Source organism: Mastomys coucha, unplaced genomic scaffold, assembly GCF_008632895.1.
Source record: "Mastomys coucha isolate ucsf_1 unplaced genomic scaffold, UCSF_Mcou_1 pScaffold22, whole genome shotgun sequence".
Classification (NCBI taxonomy): Eukaryota; Metazoa; Chordata; class Mammalia; order Rodentia; family Muridae; genus Mastomys; species Mastomys coucha.
In genome coordinates, this window is record NW_022196905.1 from 200,993,532 (window position 1) to 201,013,166 (window position 19,635).

Genomic DNA, 19,635 nt, shown 5'->3' on the forward strand with positions numbered 1-19,635 from the left:
AATGTCCTTCAAATTTTTGCTTTCCACGTCTAAGATATTTCATTACATTTTAGTTATTTTTTGTGTGTGTGTGTGTGTGTGTGTGTGTGTACACACTTTATACAGCATGCAAACGGAGGTTAGAAGACAACGTTCAAGAGTTCTTTCATCCCACCATGTGGGTCCTTGGTTTTGAACTCAGGTTTTCAGGCTTCGCAGGAGACTCCTCACTCACTGAGCCATCTACCTGGGCACCCATCTTCCTGTTTTTGATGTATGCTTGTATTGCTGTGCATACAGAGAGGAGAAACCAGAAATTTTCAAGCTCTCAATTTATTGTAGTCCTATTACTGGTTGCTATCAAAGAGTTCTATGGGGCTGGAAAGATAGTTCAGTGGTAAAGAGCATGTATTGCTCCTTAACTAGACTGGCATTTATTTTCTAGCACACACACCTAGCACTCAAACCCAGTTGGGGGTCCAACTCCAGGGGATCCAACTCCTCTGGTCTCCAAGGGTATCTGTCCACACATGGATGTATTAGAAACTATTTTTTTTATCTGACTGGTATATTAAGAGGATAGATAAGCTATGAAGAAGTCATGAGGTTTTAATACTGGTTAACTCTGAGCTCGCGTCCTTTGCTCTGAAGTTGTAAAATATTAATGTGCTAACTAATGCAGGCTTCTTGCTGGGAGTAGGGATGGTTTAACCTTCATGTGTGTGTGTATAAAATAAAAATCAGTCATTCTTTGAACATTTCCTTCCCATGATATAAAGTTGTCATGGCGTTGCTGACTCTTTCTGATGTCAATTTGCTTTCCTTATGACATAAAAACTATGGTCATGAGGAACAAACAAGTAGAAAAAAAGTCCTACATTGGGAGGCCACAAGGGCACAATGGTGTTGACAGGTAATGCCACATTCAAAGCAGTTTGTCAATAAACAACCTGAGATGCAACAGGTTGTGAGCTGAGCTCGCTCATATAGCGAAGACATCCCACCACCACGTATCATACGTTGCTTGGGACATACTACAAGTAACAAACCTCACTGATTTCTTAAGCTCTGTGCTTGTTGGTGACAAAACCAGGCTAACCTCACTGTTCATGAACATGTTGGGGGTGAGGAATGACTGTCAGCTAAGGGCTGCAGAGAGAAGGAAGCCTGGCCTAGAAAATAAGACAGAATCATTCTAACAGTTCTGGGCTTATACTTCTAAATCAATCACTGAACTTTTCTAAAATATATGTTATATATATAACATATATTTTAACTTATATATAACTTTTCAAATTATGTGTTATAATTTGTTATATATATGTTTGAGTGTTATAATTTATTATATGTAATATGCTATATATCATAATATATAATATATTATACTATTTTTAAATTATCTCACACACACACACACACACACACACACACACACACACACACACACAATCTCTGAATCTCCTGAATTCACAAGTTTAGGTAGTGGATAGTACCCACTGTTTCTTATCAAGGGCTTCTGCACTAGGAAACTGAGATAGGGAATCCATTCAAGGACCCAAGGAACTCGCTATCTCTAGCTGGGGGAGTTTTATCCACATACTTCTTGCTGACTTTGTAATGAAAAGTAATAGTGTACTTTTTGGGTGTGTTGGCTCCGGACTGAGGCTTACATACGTTTAAAGTTAAACTATTATTTCTCCCATCACTTAACCTTTCTGATGTGTTTCCTCATCTTTAAAGTAAGTGTCACATCAGCACCTAGGCTAAGAGCCTAAGTAATCGCGTGTCAGGGTAAAGAGCAATGCTTAAGCAAGCCTAAGCGAGTGTTAGCTATTGATAGTCAGGGTGATCATTCACATACACATTTTGTAATTTGTTAACTAAATGTTTGCCATTTCATTTGGGACAAATGGTGTGCCAGGTAGGTCTATGTGTGACAAATCAACTGTCCCAGGGGCAAAGGGAATTTGTAGCCACAGTATTAATATTATACATCATGGCAAGGTCAACGTTGAAATAAACTGACTTACAAAATGAACAAAATGCACACGTTGGTTCTAGAGTCTATAAGAGAGAAAACTGTATAAGAGGGAAAACTGAATGGAAAAACCTTGCCAAAAAAGTTTATAATGATAATATAAAACATTTATTGCAAGACAGGGATAACACTTGTGTGTGAATTTTCCTATTTGCTTAGAGCATTCCTTTCAACCCTGTCCCAAATACACTGCGAGGTTTGGCTTGGATCATTTCAGCAATGCTCACATGCTTCGTCACAACCCCCTTTCCACAGGCGTTAGAGGAACAGGGGTATCAGTAATTAGGATTGGAAAAGGGGGGCGTCAAGTAAAGGGTAAGCTGGAGATGGCGTATTCACCAGACGGCACAGTTAAATACTAGAAACCAGCTTTCTTCCCTCTGGCCCCAGGGAATCTGTCCCTCGATTCACTGTCATCATAGAAACAGAAAAAAAACACATCTGTTAAAAATGAGCTTTGGTGGAAAAAATTCAGCTGGCACACTCTTTTCTTCTCTGTCGTCTTTTTAAAATAGCACTCTTATGTAAGTTCTTTACTATATATAGTTGAGAATGGGGAGCTGTGGCTTGACCTGCAAAGGCTTCAGCCATTTAATACCACCCCAGCCCCAAAAGGACAGCCAGAGCAGCTAGGACCCCAATCTCTGCCTCTCTTGAGACACTAACAGAGCTGACCTTCAGTCTTTCCATCTATAAAATAGGCACAAGGCCCAAGTCTAGCCAACTCATTGAGGGGTGCCTATGGAACCTCGGAGAACACCTGAGAAATGTCACTTTGCTTAGTCAATAATTTGTATTCCCCACCCTCGTGTCTACACAAGCCTTCTTTAAGATCTAGAGAGCTGACATTTCAGTCTAAGGATTCTAGACATCCTACCATCGCATCCCCAGCCAACGTTGCCAAGCTGCACGATCCTCTGGTTGCTATCTGTTTTCTTCACTGGGTTGCAATCTCCATGTGGGCGGGACCCACATTTCTTCGGGTCACTATGTTATCTAAGCTTAACAACTGGTCCAGGAATGGATGGAGGAGTAAGAAGGAACAGTAGCTATGATGTACCGAGTTCTTGTCTTGTTAACTTGGATAACTAATTACTCTTTGCTTGCTGCATGGTTTTGATCATCCATCCTTCTCCACCTTAATTATTACACTTATATCCTGGGACAATGCTGCATAATTTAGCTGCTACAGAGATTATAGGGGACCAGGGCTTGACATCAGCAACTGGTGACATCTTCTCTTCCTCATTGCTCTACCCTGGTCCTGTCAGAATATTGTAGCTCACCTGCTGATTCTTGCCTCCTCGTCTAGATGGCAAACGCGGACTTCCTGTCTCCTACACACCTCCCACACTGCATTCTCCAAGCATCATCACAGAGTCTCAAAACCCACATCTGATCACATGACTCCTTGACTTCCTGGTCCAATGATAGCTTTCTTGAACTTCTAGGATAAGTTTCAAATTCTTTAACTTGGCCCACAAGGCCTGGTGCCTGGCTACGGCCTCTTCTCATTCCTAAGTTTTCCTCCTAGCTTCAATGCTACTCTTCAATATTTGATTCTCCCAACTTAACAGCTCGCTCTACCTCCCATTCATTCTGCAGCTGTCAGTTCACACCTCACTTTATGGCCTGCCCTCAGAGTCTCTGGACACATTCCATGTATCTGCCTCCCAAACACTCCTTATATACACCTTTATCTGTCTGCGATAATCCCATGCTTATAGACCCTTCGGGGCCTCTTCCACCTTCAGTAAAATGAGATGGAAAAAGTGGCATTAGTAAGTAGAAATGTAAGTGGACAAAGGTATTCTAGAGACAATCTAGGGTCAGGGCTATACATTGAGTGTACTTGAGTGTAGCTCTTCTTAGACTACTCTTACAAAAATAACCTATATGAGTTTTTTTTTTTTTTTTCAAGGCTAAGAGCTCTATTTGGGAAAAGGAGGTGAATTTGTGTTCATTTATGAAAGACACTGACAACTCTTTCCAGCAGAAAGAAAAAAATATATAGTGTGAGATACTCTCAAAAGTTTCCAGACTACGTCTCTTCTGGTTGTTCAGCTGGGTATGACTTCTCTCTTTACCTGCCAAAGCGATCCCTTCTGGTTTCCCTAGACACCCAAATTTCTGCAAACCAATTCATGGATCCTCAGAGCCAACTTCACATTTTTCTGCGAGGCTTGATGGTGAACAATGACAATCACCAAAACAACCAAGGCAAGAGGAAAGATGCTTCCTGCACAGAGGCTGCAATCTGATGAGCTCAGCACATAGGCTTTCCACTCTCTACTACCTATAAAACATGAGCGCCAGGTAGGTCAGATCATAGGCACTTAATTCAATGACCTAAAAGCCCTCAAAGCAGAATAAATCTATTATCATGGCTCAAACATTGATAACTAACTCAAACTTCAAGAGCGAAGAACAAGTATGAACACTCACAAACCCTAGGAGCTTTGGAGACAGCTCCTTCTTCGCTGCCTATTTGCATTTATCCTTCTTGCCCACCCCTCTTCAGTCAACCTAGACTATGGATGGAGCTTTTACTACTGTAACTTGATCTAGGTTCAGCGCTAAAGAACCTAGCTGCCATTCATAGCACCGCCTCTACAACCAAACTATGCACCATTTGTACAGATCAGAGAGGCCAGGGGAGGAGTGTGCTGCGTCCCTAGCCTTTCTGTTTCTCCAGTCTTCCTGCATCTCATACTTAGGAAGCCAATACACTGTCAGCGATGCTACATGCTTGAGAGAAAGCTGGGCTTCCAAGGACCTTGTCTTTTAGAACCCTCTCCTCTGTCCCTAACATCAAGCTGTTGCCTCATTTTCTAGGAAGCCTTAGCCCACTTCCAAGAGAATTGAAGTGCCAGGCTGGCTCAGCACGATTTTGTTTGCTGGATGACAGCTACTTGTTAGTTGTTACTGATGTCAACTGCATGCTTGTCAGATGTGGGTAAAAGGGGTTTCTTAAGCTCTAACATCAAGGGGCTTTGATAAGTTACTCACTAAAGTGCTGCAGTGAGTTTTTCAATAAAAACAAATGTGCAGGGAGCAAGAAAATGAACCCACAAGAGACAGAACTGGTACCTCAACTTACCAACTGACTTTATTTTTGCCTCTTTCATTCATTTTACATATGTGGATAACTTCTGATTTATTGCAGAGATAGAGAGGGGAGGGGGAGAGAGAGAGAGAGAGAGAGAGAGAGAGAGAGAGAGAGAGAGAGAGAGAGAGAGAGAGAGAGAGAGAGAGAGAGAAAGAGAGAGAGAAAGAGAGAGAGACTGAAGGAGGGAAGGAGGGAAAGGAAAGGGAGAGGGAGAGCGAGAGGAAGAGGGAGAGGAAGAGGGAGGAGAGATTGATTCTGAAGACAGAGAAAATAAAAGTCAGACTATGGGTTCACAGTCCCTAATCAAATGCAGGTACAATGGGCAGGTTTCAGACACCCAGGAAGGAAAGAACAAGTCCACTGAGACACAGGCAGAGAGAGGCACAGTAGGATGGGGTGCATCAGATATAACCTGGCTGACAGAGGCCCCTGTGTGCCTCAGTGACACATGGGCCGGATTCATTCGCTCATTCACTCAGCAAAATGGTCTCGTCTGCTAGGTACACAGGGTCTGAAGACCCCTCCTATTAAGGGGGAGTCAGAAGTACCTGTGATTTCCCACATTATTCTGCTGTTCCCCAACCAGACCTAGAAGGCAGACTTTATAATACAATGAGAAGTCACAACATAAGCAACTGTGTGTGTCAAAAGGGGATGGGCTTTCCCAGCAGAGGCCTGGGTTTTTCCAAGCTTTTCAAATATGCTGGGAATGTGAAGAACTGCCATCTTTAGAGGAACTTTGAAAGGGGTTTGAGGAGGGTAGGCTCAGACACACTATTAAACCACTTGAGAGTCAGGGAACTAGGTTCTTTTCTTGGGCAGTAGGAGTGGAGAGAGAACATTTGTTCCCCCCTCCCAGGAGCTGGGTTGCCGAAGACAGGCCTCCCTCACTAAAGTGGAAGACAAGCTCACCCCACTCAGGGTCTGGTTAGATGACTTAACTCTCAGGAACCAGGCAAAGAATGTCTCCTGGCTTTAGCGTCAGACACTGCTTTGCCTGTTTGTCATCAAATCCTTTGTTTCTTGGTACTCTGCAAGAAGGAGGGAGGATCAGGGAGTTTATTGCTTAAAAAAAAAAAAAAGTTAAAGAAGTCCATTGAACAGCAGGTTAGAAGTTGATGCATTGTGTTCTACGAAGTCACAGTTTAGGGAACTCACTAACAACTGGGCGTAACTAAGCAGTACAGGCCCCTGCCTTTTCCCTTAATGTGAGTGTCATGGCAGTAAGGAGAGGTAATGGCGAAGAAAAAGAGATTGGCTTTACATCCATTGTCTCACTGAATCAGCTACATGCCTGAATCTCAATTGTTCCAGATAACTGCTCAAACTTCACAGTCTACTTTAAGGCCAGGCACAGAATAACTACTAAATGAGGCTGCTTGACAATGCTTGAAGTTACACACGTGAAAAATATCATGCTGAATTTGGCTGTCCAGAAATTTTAGTTTCCTTTCACTTTCTTTCACCATTGACAAAATAACTATAAATACTAAGCTTGGTGTATGCTAGAAATGTTCTCAAGAGGTCAGAGTCTATGGAAAAATCAGTTCAGACTTTTAAAAGCACCAGCTATGTTTGGTCTGGTTCCTTCAATGAATACAGTTACTATAGAAACTGTCACATGTTAGGGCTGGGGCGGTGGCTTACTGGTTATCGTGCTTGCTGTATAAGCATTAGGACTTCATTTTGAACACCCAGAATCCAGGCCCCCTCCCCCCCGAAAAAATGGGAAATAGCATCATGCACTAGAAAATGGAATAAAGGAGGATCCAGGGGACTCGATGGCCAGTCAGTCTAGTCAATTAGTAATCTCTAGATTCAATGTGAGAGCCTGTCTCAAAAAATATGGTAGAAAGCGATAGAAGAAGAAACAAAAGACAATCATAACCTCTATCCTCTGTGTACCTGTGTAGCTATGTACCTGCACTGGCATTTACATACATACACAGAACACACACACACACACATTGCCACATGTCAAAATATGTACTCTCTTTTTCTTTCCCCTTTTTATTCCACAACTAGGTCAGCCAGAGCACTACACAGAGGACCTTCTGCAGCTGGACTTGAAATGGTGAAGAAAATTGGATCCGGCCTCTTTGAGAAGCCAATAGCAAACACCCCAAGCATCTGACACAGGCTTGAATCTGAAAGCTGTCAGTTACACAATGGGCATGTGGCGGCCTGGACCCCGTTACGGCTCAGTTCTCCAAGGGGCAGTCTTATCTCTTCCTCTGATGTTATCACTTGCCAAGGAAAGCTCAGACAAAAGTCAACTGTTGCACCCAGCTGGAATGTAACTGTGTTCAGGAATGTCCCAGTGGAGTAGAGCTCATTTATGTTCAGATGGGAGGTACCCTCTTGGTAAGAACGGAATCACTAAAAATTCTCACACCCTCCAGGAAGAGTTGCCAAATAACTTCTTCCCAGCTCCACTAACAGCACCTAGTGTTCTTCACACACATTTTAAGCTACGTTCATTTTTGTCTGCTTGAACTTATACACTGATTATTCAAAGCAGCCCAGACAACGTACGTCTTGAGTTGTCGGTTTCTTTCTGAAATAAGAGTTCTAGTTATTTTTTGATCCTGGTGGGATATGAAGACAAGTCGACCCAGAAAGCTCAGTCTGGGCTGAGTCCTGCTTGAACCTAGGAACCTGGGGCTGATTAAATGCAAAAGGCTACCATTTAATAATTATTTGGTAGGAAATGTCTTGCTAGTGTAAGCCTTTCCTTTCTACTATTTAAGGCATAGCCTCAAAGTGCATTCCAGATTCAAGGTCTAAATTCTACCAATGCTTAGGTGCAGAATTCCAGCGAGCATGACTCTAGGTTTGGTGACCAGTCACCCTCTGACTTCCTGCTTTTGACGTTTTGTTCCTTCATATGCTGAGTGTCCTCTCATTTTCCTCAAATTAATTTTACATCCATGGCTTCCAAAGGCTGTTGGAAAGCTGATCTACGCTTAAACTTGTGTGCCAGTTTTTGCTGGGTTGCAAGGTTGTGCCTAATAACTCTTGACAATAGCCCTAGTTTCTAGCTGTTAACACCCAGATCAATGGGTTTGGTCCCTCCAGCTTGTCCACAGTCTAGAACCCTCAAGCACAGGTCAGAATAGCTGGCTCCTGCCACAGAAATGAGCTTAGAGACTGTGTGGAGAGAACCTACCAGATTTTTGGTCACCTCCCAAGGATTCGCTTTATAGGCTCTTGCTTTTCTAGACTCGGTTTCTTTGCAAGTAAAATGAATATCCAGGCTAAATTCTAGCTTTGAGATCCCCTGGAGCTGGTACAGCAAAGCAAACAGTAATCCCGAGCTAGATGTGGTAGCTCACTCTTTAGTTCTAGCACTCAGGGAGCTGAGGCAGGAGGATCTCTGTGACTTCTAGGCCAGCCAGGCTTACCTAGTGAGCCCTTGTCTTGAAAAAAAAAACAAGAAAGAACCATCCTGAATAACACTGACTGGGAAGTGTAGGATCAAACTTACTTATGTTAATTAAGTATTCCTGGAACTTAATTTCTTTCTGCTAGTTTTTCTTTGAAAAGAAAAGATTTATGTGTGTGTGTGCATGTGCAATGGGTATGTGGCAGACATGTGTACGGTACCCATGGAAGTTGGGTCAGGGCATCAGATCCACTGGTGCTGCTGTTGTATGTAGCTGTGAATGAATATATGGTGCTGGGAACTAGGCTCAGGCTCTCTGGAAGAGCAGCAAACACTCGTAACCACAGAAGCACCTCTCTAGTTCCCTTCAAAGTGAATAAACTCAGTGTTGGAAATTCAAGTGCAAAAATGAAAATCTTTCCTAGAATTACCAGTCTTTATACAGTTCTACATCCCAGGGAAAACTGTTAATATAAAAGAAAAGTTTAAGGGTCAGTGAGACAACTCATGAGGTAAAGTCACCTGACTCCATGACTGCCTACCTTCTGACTTCTATGCCTACCTACATGGTGTAAGGATAGAACCAACTCCAATAAGTTGTCCTCTGAATGGACACACACACACACTCAGAGAGAGATCATTTATGTAGAGCTTCCATTCTTTAGCAAATAATATTTTGCCTTAATATGGTCAAATTAGGAGGCATCCTGGCCTACACAGAGAACTTCAGGATAGACAGTGCTACATAGAGAGACTCTATCTCAAAAAAAAAAAATCAAGTTAATTTTATTGTGATACTACTTTTGAAAATACTGCTTGTTTTCAGTATGGGTAAGAAATAGATATTCAGGTAAGACAGGCGTACTGGGTACCAGTGGGAGAAGACACAGGAATCCTGGATGCCAGTGGCTCTGTCTTCCTAAGATGGTGCTACTGCTGAGGTGTAGCTACAGAGGTCACAGCCACACTTTGAGAGTCACAGCTCTTAGAATAGAAGGTGCTATTAACTCTTCTTACAGTCAGAAGACCATCACAACTTTCACCTGAGCAGGATTTTTTATGAGTTCAAATGAGACCCAGTTCCCACAATTACTATAAGAAGTCTTTCCATCACAACAAGTTCTTTAAAGGGTCACCTCACAAGGAGTCTAAGATATACATACATACATATATATATATACATATATATATGTATGTGTGTATAGCATACACACACACACACACACACACACACACACACACACACGGCAACTACAAAAATAAATCCATGTCTTGCTCACAACAGAATTTTTGGTTGATCACACGTTGCTGGTTTTGACACTGACAGCTTGTGTTTATAATAATCACAAGATGCCTGACATGCTTGAATTATATTACCAAAGGACAGAGCTGGCTCTTCTTTCTCCAAGTCATAAGCGTGAACCTGAGAGAATGGCAGGCAACCTGGAGCCTTGGCCTTTACTGTACTAGGTGCATTTTCACAGTGCCTCCAGTGTGTTCTCTGGCCCAGGGCTTGTCTCTAAGAAGGGAGACACTGTGCATTGTGTACTGGGGTGGAACAAACAGGAGGGAAAAGGTGGGTTATGCTAACTACCGTCTGGAGAAGAGATGGCTAGTTTTGAGAGGATGTACCATAAAAATGAAGACTTTTATTCCTTGTTGTGACACACCCTGTTTGTGGTGGGGCTTTGTTTGGAGGGTATGTGTGCACGAGTGTGCGGGTACACACACAGGAATCTGATTGAACAAACACCTGGAACATTCTAGACAAGTGTTCTCTTGGGCTATGCTCCCAACTGAATGGTGTGTTTTAAAGAGTTCTACTCAGGCCAGGAAGTGGTGGCCTTCGTCTTTAATCCCAGCACTTGGGAGGCAGAGGCAGGCAGATTTCTGAGTTCGAGGCCAGCCTGGTCTACAGAGTTCTGGGACAGCCAAGGCTACACAGAGAAACCCTGTCTCGAAAAACCAAACCAAACCAACCAACCAAACAAACAAAAGAAGAGTTCTACTCAGGGGCTAGAGAGATGGCTCAGTGGTTACAAACACTGACTGTTCTTCCAGAGGTCCTGATTTCAGTTCCCAGCAACCACATACATGGTGGCTCACAACTATCTGTAAAGTGATCAGATGCCCTCTTCTGGTGTGTCTGAAGATAGCTACAATGTACTTATATACATTAAATACATTAATAAGTTCTACTCACAGCACTGGTGTAATTTCCTCCGAGAAGCAACTGTGTTCTGTTCCAAGGTGTAAGAGAGGAAGCATCATTCATGTAGACTACATTACTCAGAAATCTCTAGTGCAAATGAGATTTTCATTAACTACTAAAAAGGGCATTTGTCAATGGTACAGAAACTAAGATTCAGTGAACACAAACTGCTCCCAAGCACCTTGAAAGAATGCACTACGTTAATATTTTAAAATCACAGCTCTCCTTTCTGTGTCTCCTGGGTCCTGACCAACCAAGCTCTTCATGTGATGGGACCCTTAAGTAACATAAAGCTTTCCTCTAAAACGTTTTTTGTGATTTTTTTTTTTTAATTTATCTTTTTGGCTTTTTTGAGACAGGGTTTCTCTGTGTAGCCCTGGCTGTCCTGGAACTCACTCTGCAGACCAGGCTGGCCTCGAACTCAGAAATCCCTCCTGCCTCTGCCTCCCAAGTGCTGGGGATTAAAGGTATACACCACCACTGCCCAGCTATGTTTTTGTGATTTTTGAGATCCTTTACACTCACCAAGACCTGTCTAAGGGGGACATCACACCAGATGAAGTTACAAAAAAGATGGAAGTTATGAAAAATGTAGGAAGAATGAGGAGGCCCTCACTTCCTTGATAAAGCTTGCTCATGAGATAGACAGGACATTCTTTCACTAGTTTTTATTGCATCTCTTTGTGGGAGAGGAAACTCTCATTTTCACAGTCCTAGGACACAGAGTATAGCTGCAGAATCTTCTTCCCATTTCCGTCTGCTCTGAGTCCTCTCCATCCTTCGACCTTCTGACAATTTCCCCACCCGCAGGCCGCACGACCCTCCCACCACTCCAGGAAATCGCACCTCCTTGATCCGCCCAGCTTCAGCCCAGCTTCAACCTTCTACCAGGCTTCTCCGTGATTGGCTCTCAGTTCTCTCCAGAAGCCTCTGGATCCCTGAGGCTGAAAATGTTGGTCTTAGGTAGTCACTTCCTTCTGCTCCGGGGCTCTGCCCTTCCTTAAGTCAAATTTTACTGCTTCAGGTCCGGGCTGATCACCGAAAGCGCTGGATGCGTGCTTGGTAGTCAAGCCAAGACCCAAGATTTGTTCCCTAGCTTTGTGAAGCACTAGAAACATTTGAGTATGACACACCATGACGTTTCAAGATTAGGAATTCATCTTTGCCTGTTTAGAAGGTGGTAGGGAGGAGGTGCTATGGGCTCGTCCCAGTACTCTACTTTCTTGTTACATAGCTTTTCTTCTCATGCTATAGATCTACTTAGTCTCAGTTACTATGACTAAAAAATACTAACAGAAACCACCGGATCTTGCTCACTGAGGGTATATGGATTCTGAAAGACTGGGATGGGGTGAGAAAGTCTTGGGATTACTCCAAAACCAAGATACCTTAACAAACTGTGGGCCCCGTTTCTCCTCTAAACCCATACATAATCTATTTAGCAGGCTAAACGAAGATTTCAGAGGGCTATATAAGAATGAATAGAGTATACATAACACCAAAGTTAGCAGCACCGTTAATATCTAGGGGATAAATAGCACAATAAAATGTTTGACCTGAGTGGAGAAAAGTTAGTCAAGTGCTGTCTTTATTTCTGAGCCTATTTAGTCATGGTGCTTAATTATTTAACCTTAGTTTGAACATTGAAGCAAAAGACAGACTCTGTCCCCATTCTGTGATTTGCACACAGCCTCGCACACACTGCTGCATGGTGGGTGATAACTCACAGTCTGCTGTGTGTGGAAGAGGAATACATCCTCTACTTACTGTGCAGACAGAGAGACATGACCACTCCTCGTCCTTCATGAGGCTTCTTGGAAGTTAGGCTGAACAGCTGTAAGGACTCTGGAGGCAACATAAAGGTACCAGGCTTTTGGCAAGGTGTGGTAAATTTGGCAGGGAAGTGTAATTTCCGCAATATTGTTTTCAGCCCAGGAAATGGCTCAGGTGGTTTGGTATGGGCCAAGGGCTGCCAGCTTTTCCTGCTTGGGCTTGCTACTCTTGGATGGTTCCACCTGACTGAATTCCTTACTCTGGTTGCCTTAAGGAGGCCTCTCTGCATTCAACTAGTCCCCCATCCCCCAGAGACCACATGTGATCCAAAATGTCTAATAGGGCAGGCCTCAAGTTCATGTGATGACCCTCCATCCTTATTAAAGTAGCCAATGCATTTCCTAAAGCCCAAACCGCCACACAATGGCAGGAGTTTTGGGCAGTACCATTACCTAGGGAATAACAGCATTGTGGGAGCAGAATATGGCCAAGCCACTCAAATCTGTTCATCCTAAGGTTTAACAGGTCGTTGTACGAAACTGCTTTTATGAAATGGTTTTAGTTTTGCAAAGCAAACTTTTTCCTGTGACCTTGGCTCAGAGATTGCCCTCATTCCCTGATCATGTCATACTTCTTGAATTACAGAATACCTAAATATGGCAAAACCATCATAACCATGCTCTCCAGCTACTCAGGTTAGGTAACATGGTAATGTTTCCCCAGCCTACGTATGCTGTGCTACGTATTCAACCTCACATCTGTTGGACCATCTCTGTCATCATATGCTGGAGGGTAATAGGCACTTGGGGGTTTTGAGAAGTTTTCATTTCTAATATAGCTTTACTGATTATGCACGGGCTTATAATTTGAGCAAGAGAAGTCTGGGATTTGTATTAATTACTCCAAGACTAGAAAATCAAATCCCACACAATAATCATCAACTTCTTAAATGTTTTAACCCGAAACTCCCTGAGAGCATGAGTAACTGGAAGGAGATCAGAGGCAGAACTGGCTGGGAACGCCTTCAAGGTCCCCCATCCATGTGCTCTGCTCATCTCTCTATTTTAAGAGAAGAAGCAAAGACCCAGAGGCAATCTGGGGAGTCTGGGAATAAACAGCTGGATGTGGATGACTTAGCTAGGATCTACAGTCTATCAGCAGAGACTAAGGCTGAGATGGAATCGCTTCCTCGGCTAGTTCAGAAAATAAAGTGTAGGCTGCAAGCCATTGCCCCGTGTTTAAGTCTTGTGCATTGATAGCCTGAGACACGTAGACCAAGATGCAGATCCTCAGGAGCCCAAGGGAAACACCAGGTGTCTTTTTGCCATGCCAGAAGGTGACCCAGATGTTTAGAGTCCGAGGTTTTATGAGGCTTTAACCTTTAACTGGACTGCTGAGTGCTATCGAGTCATCAGTACCTTCTTACCAGTGAAAGTGAACTTATTTTTCTCCTACTGAGCTCTGAAGAAGGGATGCTGTATCGATCCTCATAGCACAGCCAAATGTAGGTCAGGCTTTGAAGACATATTTTATCCTGCTCCTTGTTAATTCCTCAGATGACTAACAATACAGAGGTACCATTCTATGGATGGTATTTAATTACTTTGTTTATCTAACACACACTAAAACAATAATGGTTGAATGATACAGGATAGGAAATCATTTACTCTCTGTGTACTTTCAGATGTCTAATTACATACTGAAGAGAGACTCTGCCATAAAGTCAAAAGCGATTACACAATTACATTGGGCAAATATTTGAAAACTACAAAGTAAATCTCTCTTTCATTTTCAGATTTGGTTTTATAATTAGACAAAATTAAAATACAGAATTAAATGATACTCATAGAAGAAAACTGAGCTCCAGGATGAGTGGTAGGTAGAAGCCACACCCGACTCGCCTGGGAGGTACAGACACTAAAGTGAACTACAGGATAGATACAGTGGCCAGACAGTGCCAGCTCAGTGGTCACCATCTCCACTCAACACTACTGACTGTTCCATGTGTTTCTCAGCTGTCCCAGCCCAGGTGACCAAATTACAGAAAGTGTCAGCACATGGACTCCTCAACAACCCAACTCAATTTTTTCCTTCAGAACTTCTCTCCCAAGGAAACTGCTCTCAGGGTTTTAGACACGTAGCATTTAGCCTTCAAAACATCCTTGAGCTTGTAATGGGTGCTTTTGGTTTGAGTATGCATGTGTCTGTGTGAATGTATGCCATGTAGGTAAAGATGCCCAAGGATATGAGATCCCCCTAGAGCTCAAGTTACAGGCAGTTGTTAGTCAGCCACCCAATGTGGGTGCTGGGAACTTGACTCAGGTCTTTTGCAAGAGCAGCACTCATAAATGCTGAGCCATCTATTCAGCCCCTTAAAAAATGTTTAATACAAAATAACAAATAACTTTTTAAAGGGAGCCACCATGACATTCGTTTTGTGCACCCAAGGCAAAGAATAAACCCTGGAGAAAGTCTAGAATCTTCACAAGTGGAGTGGTTTCACAGAGCATGAAGCATGCACTGGTGGACAGTTTTGCAAAGGGAGAAGACGAAATGATATGCCATGGTATAACTCTCTGTGTTTGCAAACTGACAACATCTGCTGATTGTATATAAGCAGGGACCAAGGAATGTGTGGGCTTGGATCTCTGCCCTGTTATCCCTGGATACTTTTTCTGCCCTTCAAAGATATTTTCAAATTGTTATATACCACTTTCTCTTGCAAACAAAAGCTTCTTGCAAATCCAAAGTCGAATTCTTTATGACCTGTCCCCCAGTGTCTTATAGTCACTTTCCTGGACAGATTTACAGTTTCTGGGGTGGACAGTATGTTCTCAGGAACATTCTACGTTACATAACAAAATATTGTGTTGATAGAGACGTACTATGTGCATGTGGACTCATTTTGTCTCTTAATAGGAACCTAAAATAAAACTTTTGTAAAATCCACATGCCACCTTCCATGTGAATACATCCATTTTTAGTTATGAAGACAAATAGAAAATCAGCCCTTACCAAAAAGAGCCACAACTTTTTTCTCAGTCCAGTTTTCAAACAACTCATTTGTGGTCTGACTGGCATCTGCTTTCCTTCAATATGCCATCACTGGTCAGGTCTGGCAGACTGTTGGCTGGTTTGGTCAATTGAGTGTGGTCAGCATTACTCAGTCTTCTGACACACAGCTCAGTTTTCTTACCTAATGCTCTCTGGGTGCAAAGTCATGCTTTCCCTGGAGGACTCAGTTCCACCTGTAGTGATAATTGCCAAGTCACTGTCCTCCATCCCCATCTCAGCTTCGGATGGACAGTAAATAGTCCCTATATGGGATGTTTATGATTACATTTGTCTATTTTTTTTTTAAATTGTTTTCTCCAGATTCCCTCTCTCTTTTCTTACCTTTGTGAAAGGCAGCTCTATTCACTCAGTGCTTAGCAAAGCTTTGGATTAATCCTGAGGCATGACCGTTTGTTCTCTAAGTACAACTACCCTAAAAGAGTCTGTCCTGGTACAGCCGGCAGTTCATTAGTCTCTCTCTCTGTGTGTGTGTGTGTGTACTGTGTGTGTGTGTTCATTTTTAGGAAGGTCAGAAGTTGATTAAAATGTCTTTCTCCGTCACGTTCTACCTGGAGCTTACCTATTCAGGCAGGCTAGCTGCAAGTGAGCTCTGGGGATCTTTTAAGTGGGTGCTGGGATCCAAACTTCGATCTTTGTACTTGAGTGACAAGCATTTAACTGACTGAGCCATTCATTTCCCTAGTTCCCATTTTAACTATCCTGGACATTCATCTCCTGCATTCAATTCCTTTGTCTCTGGGTTAGTTGAGATAACCTGATATGTATTTCCTGGCTCATTCTAAGACCCCCACCCCTACCCCCCTTGGTTTCCTGGTTTCCCAGCTAACTGTGTGTGTTGTGTCGCACTGGCAAGCAAGAAATGATTCAAGTAGAAGGCATCTTTGCTGACCTTAACAAAGGCATGTACAAGAAGGAAGGAATGAAGTTTGATCTAGCCACCCCAGAATACAAAACAATTCAACAGAAAGCAAGAACTTAGTCACAGTAGCTGTCTCGAGTACTTCTCATGTAGTCTCGGCTTCTTGAGGCAGGAGGATCATTTGAGTATAGGAGTTTGAGGCCAGACTGTACAAAGTAAAACCCTGTCTAAAAATAAACAAACAAAACAAATCCTCTCAATCCTCAGGCACAGGGAGATAGGGCTAAGTTAATGAAATAGCTAGCAACAGAGCAAGCATCCCGGTACCCAAGATGTGATAAGACAGAGAACAATGCAACAAAAAAGATAGATCTGGTTTTGTTTTTCAGACAGGATCTCATTGTGTAGCTCTGGTTGGCCTGGAACTCACTATGTAGACCAGGCTGACCTAGAACTCAAATATCTGCCTCCTCAGTGCAGATTAAAAGCTCATACCACCATGCCCTAAAACTCTGGACAAATGTATAGGAGGTTTCTTATAGACATCACTCACAAACACTAAACATATGTTACCAGCAGGGCTCCACTCTAAGCAAGTGGCACATACAGACAAGAATAAGGAGAGTTCCTCTCCTCAGGAGAACTCAAGACAGAATTTTGAGCTCCAATATCTTAGAGACAGTAAGACAAAGACTCTGAACTTGGGATGACCCAAGTGTACATATTACCACTTGAAGGCAGACTTCCTCTTTCTCTCAGGTGACTGCCACACAGCTCTCTTCTCATTCTGTTCCTTACACTCCCTCCCCAACCCACTCTCAGCTGATGAGTGAGTTCTCCATTTCACAAAGAAAGCAGAAACTGAGAGAACTCCCACAAGCTCCCTCCCCGGCTCCTACCCACTCCTAAAACCACTGCCTTAGGCCTCAGCCTTCTGTTCAGCCCCACAGAACTTTTTCCGCCCTTTATGCTAAGGCTGGCTCCAACAAGGTCCCCACCTTCTTCACAATGCTCCTTCCTCCACTGTCCCCCATCTCTCCTGACCTTTGGACAGACAAAGGTCAAGCCCTTTGTGAGTTGTTTTTGGGTATTTCCTGGTCCTTTGCTGGGAATGACTGATGGAGACAGCCCATAATCAAACATTTGAGAGGTACAAAACAAAATAGTTTGCTGTGAGAGACAATCCTGTCCAACAAATCTGGATTCTGTCAGGTCAGAACCACTAGGAGGTCTGTGTGTTCTGACTCACCGAATCCTACCCCATATTGACATTCCTAACCCTCCTCCACAGTACTGCCTTTCCTGAAGGGTTGCAAGTCCATCTGAAGTGTGACGCAGTTACAGTGTGTCGGTCACCCCTGGAATTTAAGCTCCAAAAGGACAGGGAGGTTTGAACATTGACTTATTCCCACAATGCCTGGGACATAGAACTTACTCAACAATATTTGCTGGTTTACCAAGGCCTAGTGCTTGCCCTTTCTGATTTGTGTGACTCCTGGGAAAAGACTAGCCCTCTCCAAATTGCCCTTTCACTAGTTCTGAGATGTGAGTGCTCAAAGTACAGAGCACATGGGATTATGATGGGGACTAAATAATATAAAAGAGTAAATATTTTAGCACATTTTCTGGTAGTGTTTTATATATACACACACACACACACACACACACACACACACACACACACATATATATATATATATATATATATATATATATATTCAAATCTACTTGTTTGTTCAACTGCAAATCCAAATTGGCACTATTTTATTTAGCAGATTGATAAGGAGGGGGAGGAGACCGAAGAGGAGGAAGAAGAGGAAGAGGATGAGGAAGAAGAGGATGTGAAGAAAAAGCACCTGTGTATATTCTTTCTTTCCACTAGACCAGATTCCATTTCAAACCTAATACTGGTTTAAAAACTACTAAACATACAATGAAACCATGTGAATGCCTAGGCTTGTGTCCTACTATGAGCCTCTTGTTTAGTAAGGAAACAGTGCCAGTCTGTCAGTAGCTCACATGGCTAACCCAGCCCAACAGTCCCACGGATGATGATGGGCAGTTAGTTTTCCCTTATTCTCCATCACTGCTGCCATCTGTCTTCTGCTCTGCTCTGACCTTCTGCTGCTACAAAGCTAGTTCCTGCCAGGATCCCTTTCCCTGTAGCTCTGTGGATCCAGGGTGGAGTCTGTTAGCAAAAGGGGAGGCTGAAAGTAAAAGCCATCTCTGCACTTTCCATTTCCTTCGGGGCTTAAATGGAAAAACAAAAAGAGGGTCCCCTCTGCCATTGTTTTGGGGACTAAAAATCCTAAAGTGTTCAAGTTGGAACTGAGTGCATTTTCTCCCATAACTGTGTTATATATATAGTGGCCTGGTCCTATGGTCTATTAATAATGCAGACTTACGTCAACAGCATAGCTGGGCTGGCCTGGGAGTCTAACCACTGTATGTAACAGCTCAAAGGGAAAGGATCCAGCCTCAGCAATTTAAAGGCCTAGCACTTCTTCAGGGGGTGGGGGTGGGGCAAAGTGTTTGTGTGTGTTACAGGCACATGCTTGTATTGTGGGTACACATATGAGAGCACACTTTTATGCAGGTCTGTGCTTGTCCCTGTTGTGTATATGAAGCCAACTCAGGGCTCAAGAGTTCTGTTAGCATCCATCCATGTTAACAAGATCTCTCACTTGAACTTGCCAAGTCTGATAAGCTTGTGGTTTCTGCATCCTCAGCTCTGGAGTTGCAAATGTGGGTTCTTAGATTAGACCATAGATCCTCATGCTTCCTGGGCAAGAGCTTCACCGAGGGAGCCACTTCCCCAGTCCAGTGATTGTTCTGGTTTTTTGGGTTTTTTTCTCTGTATAGCCCTGGCTGTCCTGGAACTCACTCTGTAGATCAGGCTGGCCTTGAACTCAGAAATCTGCCTGCCTCTGCCTCCCAAGTGCTGGGATTAAAGTTGTGCACCACCACTGCCTAGCGATTGTTCTGTTTTTAAAACAAAGATCAGCCTTTTCTCTCTCTCTTCCTAGTGAAACTCTGGCTTTTACTCCTTTCACTTGGCTTTGCTTGTCCCTCTTCTGAAAGTCTACTTAACATTTCTTTCTTGAAAAAGAAGATGAAGAGGAGGAAGATGAAGAAAGAAGAGGAGGAGGAAGAGGAGGAAGAGGAAGAGGAGGAGGAGAAAGAGGAGGAGGAGGAAGAGGAAGAG

The 19,635-nt window shown here is 43.1% G+C and overlaps 1 protein-coding gene and 1 long non-coding RNA gene across 7 annotated transcripts in view; one reads left to right on the plus strand and one right to left on the minus strand.

The window, feature by feature from the left end:
* Palld (palladin, cytoskeletal associated protein) overlaps positions 1-19,635 on the minus strand; it is a 393,911-nt gene that overhangs the window by 55,773 nt on the left and 318,503 nt on the right. The window lies entirely within an intron of this gene.
* On the plus strand, positions 853-7,524 carry LOC116069358. Its single transcript, XR_004109998.1, has 2 exons — positions 853-892; positions 7,152-7,524. It is a non-coding gene; the product is annotated as an uncharacterized LOC116069358 (long non-coding RNA).